General features: G+C 42.6%; 2 protein-coding genes and 1 long non-coding RNA gene across 4 annotated transcripts in view; 2 read left to right on the top strand and 1 right to left on the bottom strand.

Annotated features, from left to right (window-relative positions):
- The window catches only part of Zfp385b (zinc finger protein 385B), a 372,515-nt gene that overhangs the window by 50,161 nt on the left and 305,926 nt on the right, over positions 1-16,428 (top strand).
- Positions 1-16,428, top strand: part of LOC147995539 (uncharacterized) — an 88,239-nt gene that overhangs the window by 51,172 nt on the left and 20,639 nt on the right. The gene's annotated exons all lie outside the window — the stretch shown is intronic.
- LOC134486394 (uncharacterized) lies at positions 9,908-14,162 on the bottom strand. Its single transcript, XR_015683625.1, has 2 exons — positions 14,017-14,162; positions 9,908-10,178 (listed from the first exon to the last, which is right to left on the bottom strand). It is a non-coding gene; the product is annotated as an uncharacterized LOC134486394 (long non-coding RNA).

Below are 16,428 nucleotides of genomic sequence, written 5' to 3'. Positions count from 1 at the left end.
TGATACTGTTCCCCTGTTTTAATTATTATGCCTATCTTGTGTCTTACTACTGATAGGACACTCTTTGGTTTAATTTTACTTTCTCTAAAGAATACACTTACAGATTTGTTTTTCCAAATTAACTTTAGAGTCAGAAGTTTAAAGTCATTTTGCCATGCTTCTTAATCAAGGTATATTGGATAGATGCTTTTTTTTTTCCTGAATAATTCAAGGCCGTGATTACTTGTGAATCATCAGAAATCCTTAGTTATCCAGTAAGATAGATTCTTTGCTCATGTTACAAATGTCTCTTGATTATAGGGTTTTCTAAAATTTCTGTGATAAATTTGCATTTTGTAATATTTTTCTTCAGTGATCCTTCCAGATGTTTTTAATCTCTTTAAAAATAAGTCCCATCTGTAGTAGAATACACAGTTCAGTTTTTTCATCATTTGTGTAAAGTAAAATCAAATGACTGAACTCTGCCCCTTCTACATTGGTTTTTCTTAGATGTTTTATATGCATTGCCCATCTCGCCATGTTTTGTGTATTTCCTTTTTAAAGTTTTATTTTTAATTAATATAAGCAGTAATTGCATTATTTGTGGGTTTTGATATCTTTCGATACGGGAAAACCTAACATGTCCAACTCCTCATATGTTTCTTTTTCTTGCGGTGAGGAGTTTATTGTACTTTCTGTTTTATTTTAAATGCAGCTTGTTGCTGATTGCTTCCACCTCTACAACAGAATGCCTGAGCTCGTTCCCCTCTCTGCCTGTAGCTTTATATCTGTGATCAGCATCTCTCTCTAGACATGAGAGCCACCACTCTCCCTTTATGCTCTCTACTCTGAGTTCAACCCCTTTATAGTCCACATATAAGTAAGGCATTATAGCATTTGTTTCTCTGTGCTTGGCTTGTTTCCCTTAACATAGCATCCTCTAGGTTCAGCTATGTTATTATGAATGACAGAGTTTCCCTATTTTAAGACTGAGTAGCATTACATTGTGTGCATGTACTAAACCTTCTCTTCCTGATGGACACCTAGGCGAACTGCTTGTCTTGGCTATTGTGGTTGTCCCTTCACCTCATGACTTCATTTCAGTTGGGTGCAGACCCTTTAGGGGCAATGCTGGATTCTATGGTGATTTTATTTTTAGTTTTTTTTTTTAAAGCATCCTTCACAGTGTTTTCTAAAACATCCATGCTAATTTATGATACTACCAACTGTGTACGAGGCTTCTGTTTTTTCCCACATCTTTGACAACATTTGTTGAACTTTACCTTTTTATTCATGGTCAATCTAAACATGTGCGGGATACTCTAGTGTGGCTTGATTTGGTTTTCCCTGATGATTAGCAGTGTTGAGCAGTTTTTGTTTTAGATATTGTTGGCCATATTTTGTCTTCTTTTTGGAAATGTCTATTCTAGATCGTTGCCCATTTTAATAGTTTTATGTTACTGAATAGTTTTGAGTTCTTTGCCTATATTGAATATTAGCTCTTTAAATGATGCATGATCAGAAAACAGTTTTTGCCAGTCTGTGAATCTGTGGTTTTCTCCCTACTCCACTAATGGTATCCTGTGCTAAGGAGAAGCATTTGCTGCATCCTGTGTATCTGGTGGTGGTTCCTCTTCCTCTTATTCCTCCTTTTCCTTTTCTTGCTCTTGCTCTTCCTCTTCTTCTTCCTCCTCCTCTTCCCCCTCTTCTTCCTCCTCCTTTTCCTTCTTTCTCTTCTTCCTCTTTTCCTCCTCCTTCAATTGTGTGTGTTCTCTGACACAATTTCTAAAAAATCTCTGCCCACAACTATGCCATGGAGGCTTCTCTCACCTTTTCCAAGTAATCTTATAAATTTACATCTCATGCTTAAAACCTTCAGTTATTTTGAGTTGATTCCCATGTAAACAGTGACGTAAAGGATCATTCCCCCCTGTATCTGGATTTCGTGTCTTGTTTTCCTAGTACTATCAAGTTCATGAGTTTAAGAGAATGTCCCCTCCAATGTGTGTCCTTGGCAACGTTGTTAAAAATCACTTGACCATAGATGTGTCGCTTTCTTTCTTGGGTCTTTTCCATTCCATCCATAAGTGCGCCTACACCAGTACATCCTCCTTTAATCGTCATGGCTCTGTAATACAGTTTCTAGTCCAGTCAGTCAAACTTTGGCTTCATGTAATTAAGCCTGATGCACTAATGACTCTGCACTGCTGTTCCTGCACATAAGTGTGAGGATATAAGAATAGGAGTAGACACTGCAGACAGCAGGACAAAGACAGAAATGCGTAGGCAGACTGCTGAAGGCTGGGATTTCTTCTTGCTGCTGAGTTCTGTGACTTCTTCATGAGTCAGGACGTGACTTAGGTCACTCTTTGGCCGGCGCCTTGGTGATGGAAATGAAGGCAGAACAGCAGAACTGCGGCCTGAAGTGGGTTTTTTGAAGTCCGTGAGATTTTCTTTTTGTTCTCCTTATCTGATATTATAGATGCATTGATCTCAGCTTCACAGGTATCAACCTATTTCTATTTCTAGTTCATTGATCCTGATTTTTTTTTTACCTCGTGCATGGAAGAGAAACCACCAATTCTCTATAAAAGTATATATTTGTATGTTTTACCTGCTGTCATCTTTCCTGCCATAAAAATTGTCACATCAGGATGGACAAGGTGTTGGTTTTTGTAAATGATTTGTCATTAATTTTATTTTCCTGTTTATCACATCACGTGTTTGGGTATTCTTGTTTGTTGTTTTATGAAGCACTGTAATGTTGTTGCTGCAGTAGGAACAATTTATCTAAAGCCAATTAAGGACCATCAAAGTTAAGGACCCAGACACAGCAACAGTGCTTCTGTGAAGCTATCCCCCCACCACACCCCCAAAAAAGGCTTTGATGAAATATATACAGATCACCCCCCTTGTCTTTTATTTTTGGAATATTTTTTGCTATACCACATTCCATTTCTGTTTGTATTTTTTTATGAACGACCTTAAATAGAGAAGTTTATAAACTAGCTGACCAGCAAGCACCTGCTGGGCAGCTTTATTAAGTATCAGCGGTTTTAGCTTAGCCAGGCTTTTGTAAGGTCAGCCCGCCGTTACAGATACAGCCAAAGCCCCTGTGTGTTGATAGCAGTATCTGTCTTCCTCTATCGCTGTGTCCCCCATTCTTCTGAGGTAGAAGGTCTCTTTGGACCTAGAACCCACCAGTTGGTAAACCCGGCCGGCAAGCAAGCCCACAGCATTCTCTATCTTTACCTCACGACGTTAGGAATCATGACCTAGGCTTCCATCTCTAGCTGGGTGGTCATCTGGCTGGACAACCCGCCTTTTTGTCTTTCTTGTGGCTGCTGGGATCCAAATTCAGTCCCCCGTGCTTGCATAGCAGCCATTTTATCCACTGAACCATACCCCAGCCTCCCATCACCTCAGTTTTCTAGATGAGGAAACTCAGGATGTCCTCATCCATAGATTGAATAGAAAATGATTTGCTTTTCCACACATCCTAGGTTTGGACACAGGTTGTATGTCTTCAGAGGTTATCCTGTTAACCACTGCACCATTCAGGTTCTACGGCCTATAAATATGCATATTTAAAGTCACTATTTCTAGGTCATGTGTACTGTATTAAAGAATGTGGGCCCGGAGAAAGAAACTGGAGTCCTTGACTGGCATTCTGATTGCTGTGTCCCTGTGACTGGCACAGGGTGCTCTCTCCATTGCAGCCTAGGAATCTCTCTGATGTTGGCCATGGGTCTGCCATTTCCAGAGGCCTCAGGTCAAGTGTGTACTTACATTCCAGATGCTAACGGTGGTCACGTCAGTGGAAGCAATGAGCTGCACCGAGACGGTAACGGAATTAGTGGTAGATCCCAGTATGAGAATCCTTGAATAGAAAAGAACAAGAGAAGGAAACAGCTGGGAGCAGAAAACAGTGCCAGTGTCAGAGAGGGCAGAGTTGGTGGCAAGCATGGGTGTCAACCAATTGCCTCTGACCTGAACTTGTTCCCCACCCCACTCCAGATCCGAGCTGAATGTCCCTCAGATTCCTTCGATGTCTTAGCCTAATGTAGAACACCTGTCCTTCTCATTTTCAAAGACAGTTTTATTATCAAGCCCCATTGTACTGAACAGATGTTCAGTTCTTTTTTAAAAAATTATTTATGTATGTTACAACCTGATTGCAGCTTCCTCTCCCTCCTCTTCTCCTAGTTCCACCCTCTGGCCCCCCTCCCATCCACCTCTCCTCCCTTTCTCCTCCAGAAAAGGAAGGCCTCCCATGGATGTCAACCAACCATGACATATCAAGTTGCAGTAAGACTAAGGGCATCTTCGTTTGAGGCTAGATGAGGCAGCCCACTTAAGGGAAAGGGATCCAAAGGCAGGCCACAGAGTCAGAGACAACCTCTGCTTCCAGTTAGAGTTCCACAAGAAGATCAGGCTGCACTGCTGTTACACATGGGCAGAGGGCCTGGGTCAGTTTCATGGATGCTCTCGGGTTAGCAGTTCATCTCCATGAGCCCCTGTCAGCCCAGGTTAGTTGATTCTTTAGGGTTTCTTTGTGGTGTCTTGACCCCTCTGACTCCTTCAATCATTCTTCTTCCTCATCTGCAGGATTCCTTCTAATGTTTGGCTATGGTCTCTGCATCTGTTCCATCAATTGCTGGGCGAAGCCTCTCTGATGACGGTTATCTAAATACTGTCTGCAGCAATAGCAGGAAATCATTGACAGCGTCATGGGTGGGTTACCGGTCATGGCATGGGTCTCAATCTGGGCAGTCATTGGTTGGCCATCCCCTCGATTTCTGCTTCATCTTTCCCCCTGCACATCTTGTTTGCAGGATGTATTGTAGGTCAAAGGATTAGTGGCTGTGTTAGTATCCCTATCCCTCCATTGGAAATCTTGCCTGGTTACGGGAGATGGCCATCTCAGGCTCCATGTCCTCCATTGTCAGGAGCTTGAGTTGTGGGAGTTTCCATTGCCCTAGGTTTCTAGCTCATCCCAGAGATCTCCCCTGAACCCCATCCCAGTTGTCTCTCCAAGTACGCTCTCCGTCCATCTTCCCCACAACTGATGCCTCCTGTACCCATACCAGCTCCTCCCCAACCCTGTTCCCTCCCTCTGTCCACCTTTGATGTCTATTCTATTTCTCTTTCTTAGTAAGATTTGAGCAACCCCCCTCCCTGGGGCCCTCCTTGTTACTTAGTTTCGTTGGGTCTGTTGATCGCAGCATGATTATCCTGCACTTTATGGGAACCATTCACTTATAAGTGAATAAATACCATGGTAATCCCAACCCCAAAAGATGTTTACTTCTTATCAAATGCCCTGCTACTGCTTGCTTGCTTGCTGCCTTCTCTCCTTCCTTCCTTTCTTGACAATATAGGCCAACCTCTTTTTACAAGGCCTTTCTTACCTTGGTTCTTCATAGGATCCAGTCTAAGACTTTGTATTCAGTGAATGACAAGCTGATACTTTCTGATATTATGCTCTGGGGACTGGGAATTTGAATGTGTGTGTTGGTTGTGTTTTCGTGATGATAATGTATAAAATCTCACAGAGCCTACAATTCTCAATTTGTGAGTTGAGCTTTGACCTCTGACATAGCCCATTATGTAGAAAGAACCTCTGTGTGAAAAGTTTTTGAAGTAAAAATAATTTTATATCAACATCAGATACTTGTACAGTTTTTTAAAAATCTTTGTTCAAATGCCAGGTAGACATGCTTAAGTACACATAAACATACTCTCAACTGTTTATCATTTCTCCTGAATGAGAATACACCATTTCAAGCCATGTTATCTTTCTGAGTTATTATTAACTGAAATAACACTACTTTTGAGTTATGTTCATTTTATTAAGAATGTCCTGGGGCTTGGACACATGGCTCAATGTGAAGACTACTGGCTGCTCTTGTAGAGGACTCAGGTTCAATTCTCAGTGCTGACAGGGTGGTTCACAACCGTCTGTGACTGTAATCCCAGGGGATCCAATACCCTCTCTGGCCTCCTTGACACTAGGTCCATGTGGTACACAGACATACATTTGCACAGACTCTTCCATATAGGATAAAAATAATTAGTCTATAAACTTATAAAGAGTGGTATTACTTTAGCAGAGGAGCAACTCGTAGCATAAAGATGTACGTCTTGGGTCATTTACAATACGACATCACCAACTTGCTGTGAAAACCAGACTCTGAATTGGACAAACCATGCATGTTTTGAGGCAAATTATTGAAACCTTTGGGTGTCTGTTTCTTTGTCTGTGACACATGGACAGTAAAAACGTTTCTCTCAATAGAGCATTGCAAGATTAAATTAATTGTGTCACCGTTGTAAAATGCTTATAACTAGGAGTACATGATTAAGGGTTGGCCATGGGTTGTTATTTCCTGTTTGTTTCTAAAGAAGCGTTTCAACGCCAGACTCCAGAGGTTTGTCTGCGAAGGCTTTTGATTGGCAGTGAAGGTAGGCAGACTAGCAAACCTTAAAGCTAACAGCGATGATGCACTGCTTCATGGGAACGCTCACCAGACTCCTTCCGCCACCAGTCACTTTGCCTTCAGGATCAGTTCTGCACATTTGCAGTGTATGAATGGGGCTGCTTGCGTTGACAGCATTCAGCTTCAAAATGGCTGTGCTGTTTTGAATGATCAGAGGGTGATGTAAGGGCAGAACATGGACCACTTGTGGAAATACTTTAGGAGTGATTTTGTAAGGTTTAATTTGTGCTAAAAATTCATCCACATATCTCTAGCAAGGCAAATTTTCCCAAGACAGATGGAGGCCGCTTAAAAAGTTGGTTGCTTGATTCTGATTGAGACTGTTTTAATTTTGTCACGGGGCACTTCAAAACAAGGAATGAAATGTAAGGTAAATTATTATCTAAAATAAGCCTTTCCCTCACGACGCCATAAAAAAAAAAAAACAGGATGTGAATTTCAGAGGGGAAAGCATTGATGTTGTCAGTGAAATGAGAGCTGAAGGGGCTTAGAGAGGTGACGTTAAGGAATGTGCCTGGTGGGTGCTTGGGGGGGAGAGGAGATGATTTAAATTACACAATGGAACATTCCCAACAGGATGCAGAAGAGAAGGGTGTGAAGAGGGCTGCCGATTTCAAAGGTTGGGATGAGCAGTGTGTATTTGCAGGGTCTCTGCTCAGTAGAGCAGCCAGCTGCTCACCTCTCACGCTAGAAGGAATGAGCTCAAGCTGAAGTGTAAGTGATTTCAGCGTTCTGCACAATGAGGACTGTTAAAACATTGATTTGAATTGGGTAATCTCGGTCCTGACAATACCGAGAAATGTCTTAACTGCCAATCAGCCGGAGATTTTTTCCCATGCAAAGACAGAATGATGGGCCCAAGACCTCTTATTAACTACAATTTGGTTTCCCTTGCATTTCGGTATGTCAGAGCAATTTCTTACTTGAAAGTATATGATTTCTTCCCCCAGGTTCTCTCTCCCGTGACCTTTCCCTCCGTTTCCTTCAGATGCTGTATAATTTTGTGTCTCACCACTTTCCATCCCTCTTGCTCTATAGTGCTGAGATCTCACTAAGGATGTACTGGGAGACTTCTCTGGGGGAAATAATGACTTCTCTGCCTCCTAAGGCCTGCTCTCACCATGGGATGTGGGAGCCATTCATTTCGCTGCACTTTCCCCCCCAGGGGTTTTTTATATGCCAGTGTGCTACACTCTAGAGATTCAAAATTAAATGAGGCACAATTTTCTGTCCTGTTGGGACTTACTATGTAGTGGTGCAAATGCCAGAAGTGATGTTTTAAAATGTGACCTGGTCCCTTAGCGCAAAGGAGGGAGTTAGGAACTTTGATGGGGGAGGAAATATTTGTCAACAAATATGCCTGCAGATCAGATTGTCTCTGGGAGTCCATATTGAGGTAGGAGAGAGTAATGGAGCCATTTTTTTTTCTGACATTGTCTCTGGTCCAGGTTGGCAGAACAGTGTCTGAGCAGCCGTTCCGTGCACTGGAGTGAATGCACTTGTTTCAAAAGCTACTGTTCTAGCACAGTAGTGTTCTTAGGGACATTGAGATGGCTCAGGGGGTCAAGGCATTGCAGATATTTGAAAATACTTTGAGATTAAGCTAGATGATAAGCACAAAAGCCCCTAGTAAGAAATAGGGTCTGAAGAAATACGTTGTAAAGAAAGGGAGGGGTTCCATGTGAAAGAAACGTATGCCCTTGGGATGCCAGTTGGAATCTACAGAGATTTTGAAGTACCTGGAACCTTCCCTATGCACTAGGTAAGAAACGAAAACAAGGAACCATTGGCCATTTTAAGTGAAAGTAGCAATCGTGGTCATGTAAGAACATGTCGTAGGTGTATGTGGAACTGTGCCTGAAGTCCATGGTCAGCTCCGAAGGGCTTCTGTGGAGGGAAGACAGTGTAAACAGGACAGGTTCCTGGTGCTGTGAGTCTGGTACTGGATACCAGTGTGTTCTCTGTTTTGTGTGTGTTTGAAAGGTTTCATAACCGAATTCTGTTCTTCTTCCAGCCCAGTGAAAGGAGAGGACACCACTGGCTGGTTAGAGATGTTAGTGCCAACAGCATGCAGGGTGTAGATGGAAACACACATAACAGACAAGTGTGACATTTGAGCTAAAAAGCCTATATGTAGTTTTGGCTTTAATGTTTGCTTATAAGCTTACGTATGGCCGTTGGACGTGCAATCCTGAAGACAGATCTCTGGTTAGAAGCAGTCAGGCACATTTCCTCAGCATTGGCCATGAGTAGAAATTACGATCAGAGTTTATTGGAAGAGTGGATAGTTTAAACGGCTGAGATCTGATACTTTTTCATGTGGTGCCACAAGCCTCTTATTTATCCTGCTGCTTTAGCCTCACGCTCAAGCCTAGGTGAGACATTATTTCTTTGTGGCTTACGTTTGCCTAAAAAGTTTTATAAGAAAAAGGGTGAATGCTAGCTTTATTTTTTCTTATAAATTATAGACACATTTCTTCTCTAGCTTAGATTATGCATAAGCATTGGAGATGAATTTTCAGAAATGAGTTTCTATCTGAAGTTGTATTTTCTGTATTGAATAATCACTGTTGGAATTAAAAGTCACTTGAGATTAACAAGTTGCTTTTTTTTTTCTCAGAAAGTGCTTTATCTGCTTTCAGAGTTTTAGCTCTTGGATGTCAGATTAAAATTCTGAAACATGTTTGATTCATCTCAGAATTGAATGTCAAGTCCAAAGACAGATATTTATAACCGAGTTCTGTTCAGGCAAACGGGCTCCAACCGCAGCTCCGATAATTGCAGAGTTCTTGTTCACGGTCGTGGTGCCACCATTTTGAACGAACAAATTAAAGCTTTAAGGTTGGATTTTAGCAAACCAGATGTTTAATTCCATGAATATTACGCTTCATATTTGCAGAGCGCTCTGGGGTTTCCACACTGCTTTTGAATAATTATTCCAGTTTCACACAACCCGGTGCCAGGGCAGGACCATTTCGACTTGAGGATGAGAGAACACAAGATCCAGGAAGTGAAGGGATATGGCTGCTTAGCCCTTAGCTCATTTCTGTTTGGCTCTTCTGAGTCTGAGCCACTCCAGTATAAAATTCCCGTTGCAAAGTTTTAAAAGGATAAGGCACTGCTGAGAAGAGAAGGAGAAAGGAAATCCACATGCATTCTAGAGCTGCTTACATACCAATATTGGAAAAATTGGGAGTTTAGCAGAAGTAGCTAGTTTAATTAATTAGTGTTTTTGGAGCAAGATCTAACTATGCTATTCAGGCTGAAAGGATATACTGTACATTGGACATTAACTATAAATCAAAGACAAAAGTAATAGACACGCTAAAATTCCTCATCTATAATGGCACTAAAAGATGGACTCCTTACTGGCTGCTGGTGGCGTTTTCTAGGGAGTCGACTCGGTACTCAGTATTTGGAAATAACTGTAGGGGAAACAAAACAAATTTATTGCCTTCCATGTAGGAACTATACCACAGGATCAGTACGACTCGGTGAGATGGTTTTCTTTCTTTGTGGGCCTCTTCTCGCTAGTGACCGAAGAGTGAATGGCAGAATTAGAGTATTGCCACTTTGCCAATAATGGCCATCGAGTATATCGTCGTGAAAAGAGAACGAGAAGTCTTCATGTACCTCCCTGTGATTAATCAGTGTGGAAGGTTACATCTCAGCGTGACGGAGTCTTGATCTGGCTGCCGGCTTTCAGAAAGGAAGGAAAAACAAGGCAGGGCATTAGAAGGCACCGTGGGGGCTGCAATCAGCAAAATCTAGTCTTGGAGGGCTCTGAAGTACCACCAGCCGCCTCTCCTACAAATAAACCGAGAGAGGGGCATGGGTGGAGAGCAATTATAGACTAAAATAGTCTCAAAAATATTACCCGACCTAGACTTTATTTATATTTCAATTGGACAAATATCTAGGAAAATGTATGTCTACAGCAGCGGGGGGACTGCTGCATATTTGCAACACTGGCTGCATATTTGATGATATTAAGGAGTGATTGCTTCCTTTCAAAGTGTAGTGACAGTATTGCCTCATTAGACCCTGTTGGAAAATCCACATGTCTTAGAGGCATACTGAAATATTATTTCTGGACTTGAGGCCAGATAATGTGAGTCCAGGGAGTGCAGGGAGTGGTAGATAGTTTAGGTGAAACGCCCATGAAAATTGTACAGTCTGGGAATAACCTGCATTGTGTACCAGAGAGATTGCCTAGACATTTCACACGAGAGTTCTATGAAGAGATTGGACTGCCTTCAGTGTTCCTGAAACGCTGGGATGGAGTACATTGACCCCTGCCACTGTGTCTGGCGAAGATGCCCTTTGGGCTCCAAGCTCCCTGTCCTCTCTGTTCAGCTCCTGCAGTTTACAGGGTGGAGATCTTGAGCAGCAGTGTCTTCTGTTTTATTTACATTCCCCTCCCCCATTTTCTTGATCAGTGTTCTTTGCCCAGATTAAAGTCTTTTGGGAGAGGATTGTAATTTGCATTTTGGCTAAATGAGAGGCCCTCAAACTAGTGAGCCTGCTCCAAAGCAATCTGAGGCACTCTCTGAGTCTTTACAAGGCAAGCTGTTCCCCTGCCCCACAAGACCAGGGACAAGCAGAAGCCCAGCTCAGGGTTTGATGTTCATCCTAATTGTTCAGAGGCTTTCCTTGGCACAGTGTGTTCAGTGGTGGTGCTGCTGGTGGGCTGGCATGGGGGTAATGGCTTCCAATGTGAGGTGCTCATTGCTATGCATGTGCACAAAGGAGGAGGGTAACCTATGGCAATTAGGGGATGACATCTTCAGTAATATGAAACAAACCTCAGATAGAACATTTAGGATGCTCCAGAGAGTCAACTTCTTTAGGATCGGGGGAAATTAAGAAATCTTCTCAAGGATGAATGTTCAAGTCCTCTGTGAGCTGTCAGAGCATCTTATGTAAGTCCTCTCTGGAGGTGCAAATTAAGAACCCCAAGTTGGCGAGGTCTTTTGCAAAACATGGTCCTCTTTATTTCTTGGAGTGACTAAAATTCATGACATGTGTACCTTTTTAGCTAAAGTAGCAGTCAGGAGAATGACTTGGATAGGCTTGAAGAGGTTTGTTGATTGACTCTAGTACACACACTAAATTATAGACATTTGGGAAGCTTTGACTGATAAAGACATCTTTTGTCTTACACTTCTTTGAGATGGAGGCAACTTGTATACCCTCAAGGAATGAATAACTTAAAGAAAGTAAAAACAATCTGAGAGTCTGGGACATAGCTTTCTGGTAGAACTCTTGCCCAATACTAGCATGTAGATAGTCCTGGGCTCCATCATCAGCATAGGACATATTGATTAAAATTTTTGAATAAATGTAATTTCTCTCTTTTTTAGAATAAAAAATAAATCATTTTATTCATTTACATTATCAAACGATATCCCCCTTCTTGGTTACCCTTCCGCAAATCCCCCTTCCCATCCCTACCCCTCCCCTTTGCCTCTTTTAAAAGATATTTTATTTATTCTATGTATGTGAGTACACTATGGCTGTCTTCAGACTTATCAGAAGAGGGCGTCGGATCCCATTACAGATAGTTGTGAGCCACCATGTGGTTGCTTGAGAATTGAACTCAGGACCTCTGGAAGAGCAGTCAGTACTCTCAGCCATCTCTCCAGCCCCATTAATTTAATTTTTAAAATACATGAAATTCCTATGTGGCCAATGGTTGTTCAGATAACTGCTCCAACTTTCCTCAGGATTTAATTGTTTTGGGTGAATGTACTCCTTCACACTCTCAGTAAGGGCAACCAAACTAACCTTCCATAGTTTCTGTCTCAATGGGAAACAAAAGAAATGGATTGGTATTGTCTATAGCCATCTGTTCTTTGGTGGAAATGCAAAAATCTCCCTTCATGCCCAGACATGCTTCTTGCTCGCTACATAGTTGCTGACCAACTTCCAGACACAATGAAGGTCACAGAGCGTTAGCTACCTTAGAGATTGCTCCTGGGGCTAAAATGCAATTGTTCCAAATAGGAATGCAATGCTAGCTCAGTCATACAAATAACACACAAGTGAAACATGTATCCTTGATTAAAGTTTGCCAAAAACGGATCAAGAGCATCACTGCTTCCTTATCGTGAAGCATTGCACAGTGACAGCCCACAGCGACAACCCCAGTAATGCTATTAAAAGTGCTTAACCCTAGAGTGTAAAAACAAAGGAAGCCAATGAAGCCCGGATTCCCTTCCAGACCTTTATATGCAGAGACGTTGTTATTTATACTTTATGATCTTGAAACAACTATGGCTATCTGTTTATACAGGATTTATAATCCCGTGTGTATTCGTTTATTTTTCATTGCTGTCATAGAATATACTGAAAAAAACAAAACAAAAAACACAAACAGAGGCAACTTTGGAGAGAAAGGGTTCGTTTTTGCCTTAGAGACATTCCCACCGTAGTGGGAAAGGCATGGCACAGGAGTGGGAAGTATGCTCCGGAAACAGACAGAGAACAGGATACAAAGCCTCAAAGCCCGCCCCCAGTTATATACTTTCTCTAGCAAGGCTCCACCTTCTAGAAGTTCCACAGTCTCCCGCCCGGTGCTGGGCTACAAGTATTCAAAGATGAGCCTACCAGAGATATTTCATAAACAAACTGTGGTAATTTTTATTACACATGTCAGAGCCGTCACAGTTGAGGAAGATGGTGATGACCTTGTGACTTTTTGCCACCACAGTCATGGGGGGGGGTGTTGTAGAAAATACTCAGTCTCAATCTGGAGTTCCTACCCTGCCTTAATCATTCATTTCCCAGATAAAAGTCACACTTTTATGTTTATAATAAGCCTTAATCAGCACTTGAGCAGGACAGGTGTCTACCCTCTGAGCTATTAGAATCCACTTCCCTTTCAGTGACCCAGAGTTGTCACTTGCTATGTACCATCTGGGCTGTCTTAACTCCAATTGGCCATGTTTTCATAATTCACTTACTCCATGGTGGCTTCCTCCTCTCTCCACCTTTCCTTTCTCTCCTCCTCCTCCTTATGGCCCTCCACTCTGACTCCAAGCCCAAGAACTGAGAAACTCCCGACTATCTTCTGCCCAGCTGTAGGCTGTAGGCATCTCTATTCACCAACCAGGAGGGCAAGGTTACCTAGCACCACTTGAGTCTCCCGGCTGCATCTACCTGCTGATTCTCTCCTCCCTGGGAGCAACCAGGCCTTGGGGAGGGGGGGCAGCACTCAGCATTATAGTACATAGCAAAAGACCTCAACAAGGGAGTTTTCATCTATCCCATTGGCTTTGCCTTCAGTCGTTGATCTGTGTATAGGACCCGCCTTTACTGAGTTGTTCTGTAGTGTAACAGGAAGCAGAAACCTTCCAGATAAGATACACCCCTTCCTGCCTTCCTCCAACTTTTCCTAATAGTTCCCCCAATCCTGTATCTTTCTGTTAAGCCTTTTCATCCCCCCTCGAGACTGTCCAGTCTTGTCTTCTGTCTTTCCTCCGAGAACTCACTCCTGTCCTCATTCCCCCTCTCTTCTTTTTCACTCTTAACTTACAGGCTCTCTGTAGTTTTAGCTTCAAAGTCAATTATATCCCCAGGAAACACTTTCCACATTTCTCTAGCCGCCTCTTCCAAAACCAGAATGCTTTGATACGAGAACTGTTTTTATTCTTCAGTTCCTTCGCTCCTTAGCTTCCCTCCACTCACCGGCCCCTTTATGATGTCACCATGAATGAGTCTCTCCTCTGTGTTTGAGGCAATAATTCTCTATTTCCTGGCATATTTTTTCCCCAGCTGTGTTTCACACGTTATCCGAGATGACTGCCAAGTTTACCTTGACCTTTCTGTTTCCTGTTAAGTTTGCACAATTTCCTGTTAAGAGTAACAATCCTGTTAACATTTGGAATACCTGTGCCTAAAATTATAGACAGTGTATGTTGGCTTTGATCCCAGTAAAACTTTAGGTTTCTTAAGAACATATCGTATGCACCTTTCTCCTAATTCCCCAACCGATTCGAAGACTTCGGGAGAATCAAATTGCTATTAACTATTAGGAGGCAATAATGATATTCTTTGGGTGAGAAACTTCATTTCACTGACTCTTGAGTGGTAACCGGCCAGTCACTGACCTTTGGAACTGTATGTTGTTATCCTCAGCTGTCAGTGCTCTCTGAACCCTTTCATGGTGTGGGACATCTTTTAGGGTTTCTGTAGCTCATCTTAATAGCATTTGGACATCTTTAGAAACTGAGAAGTGTCTACAAATTTCTCCATAGTCTAAAAGCATCAGTAGACCTAACAGTGCAAGCTTGTGTGCATAAACAATAGGTCTAGGTAGTAAGTTGTAAACACAGGGGATGTTGGACAGTACACATGACAAGGTGTCCAACAGAGGGAGAAGACGACTTAGCTGGGGTGATTTCCCCGAAGGAGATGGATTTGAAGCAGATTTCTTTTCTTCTTTTTGTTTTTTAAATACTGTTTCTCTTTGTAGACCAGGCTGGCCTCAAACTCAGAGATCCACCTGCTTCTGCCTCCCAAGTGCTGGGACTAAAGACCTGTGACACCACTGCAGGGCTTGAAGCAGACTCCCTTTTTTTTTTAAGAAGCCTTTATTATTGACTCAAAATGTATAAAGTCTAGGAAATTATACCTGGCACTCTAAAAATAACCCAGTGACATGGACCGCCTGAAGCAGACTCTTATTTAAGATTAGAGAACAGAAGACTGGCCCAGGAAGAACAGTTTGAGTTAAGGTTCAAAGACAGAAGGCAGTCATTAGAGTCAGCCCGGGAAGATTTCCCTGAGATAAATCCAAAGATGTGGATTCAAACTTAAAAATAGGCTCAACCCAAGCTTCTGTTCTTCCTTCCACAAACGTGATTACAGACAGGCCTGTGAACGCGCCCTTTGCTTGTGTAGTAGGTAGCATGAGCACAGTGGCTACACCTCCCATTTCAAATTTCAGACAGCAAACTAAGATTGCACATGTAAAACACAACCTCCAATCTAATTCTAGATTGTTCTGCTTTGGCTGTGCTACCCTTTCCCTGCCCACCATTTACCTTTCCCGTCACCCTGGACGTCATTAATGATACCCCACATACTCGTCTGAGTGCCATTGTAGCTGCCGATTACTGTCCCTGTGACTACACGTCCAGATTCTATGCCACACTCCAGTGTCCCTGTACATCTTAGCACTCCCTGAGAAAATGAGTCCTTTTCTTCATTCACGGAAGGGAAAGCCTGAGGCCGGGAGGGAGATGGACAGTTCTGTTAACTTCCAGTTTTAATTTTTTTCCCCGAGTTGTACAAGCATATGAGTTTGCCATCTTGGGGTCTTGCTGGACGTGTTGAGGAGGAGGAGGTATTTGTTGCTTCTGAGGTAATCGAGGGTGGGGTGAAGAGGAGTCCTGTGTTGCAGGCACACAGCACAGTTTCAAACCAATGCTTCCCGGGGTGGTTTTCACCCTCAGGCTCTAGTACACTCCACGGGAGTCACTTTGTATGAAGATGCTGGGTGCTCAGCTCAGCTCTGTGGGTAGCTGCCCGGCCATCTGCACATCAAGGAATTTCAGAATTCCTGACATACACATCCATCTTCCTCCCTTCTTCCCTCCCTCCTCTCCTTGGCTTTTCCCTTGCTCCTCTTCATCAAGCGATGCACCTGAGTCAGGAATTTCAATGTCTACCTACATCATGTCCTGGGAACATGATGTTTTCACCCTTCAGATTGATGCTTTTCTCTTCAGGGGAAAGAACTTTCTCTACTTCTGCAGCCACTAATTGGAATAAGTACCAAATGGTACCAAGCCTTTCCCAAAAAGCACTCATACACATGATGGCGATACCAGAAATGACTAAAGTTGTCGTAACAGGAGTCTTTCCTTTTTATGAATAAAATATGGCATATTACTGTGTCCCCATGACAGGCCCAGGTCCTAATGAAGTGAGGCCAACAAGGACC

Source organism: Rattus norvegicus, chromosome 3 (genome assembly GCF_021556685.1).
Source record: "Rattus norvegicus strain SHRSP/BbbUtx chromosome 3, alternate assembly SHRSP_T2T, whole genome shotgun sequence".
NCBI lineage: Eukaryota > Metazoa > Chordata > Mammalia > Rodentia > Muridae > Rattus > Rattus norvegicus.
This window is presented reverse-complemented; position numbering and strand designations above follow the sequence as displayed.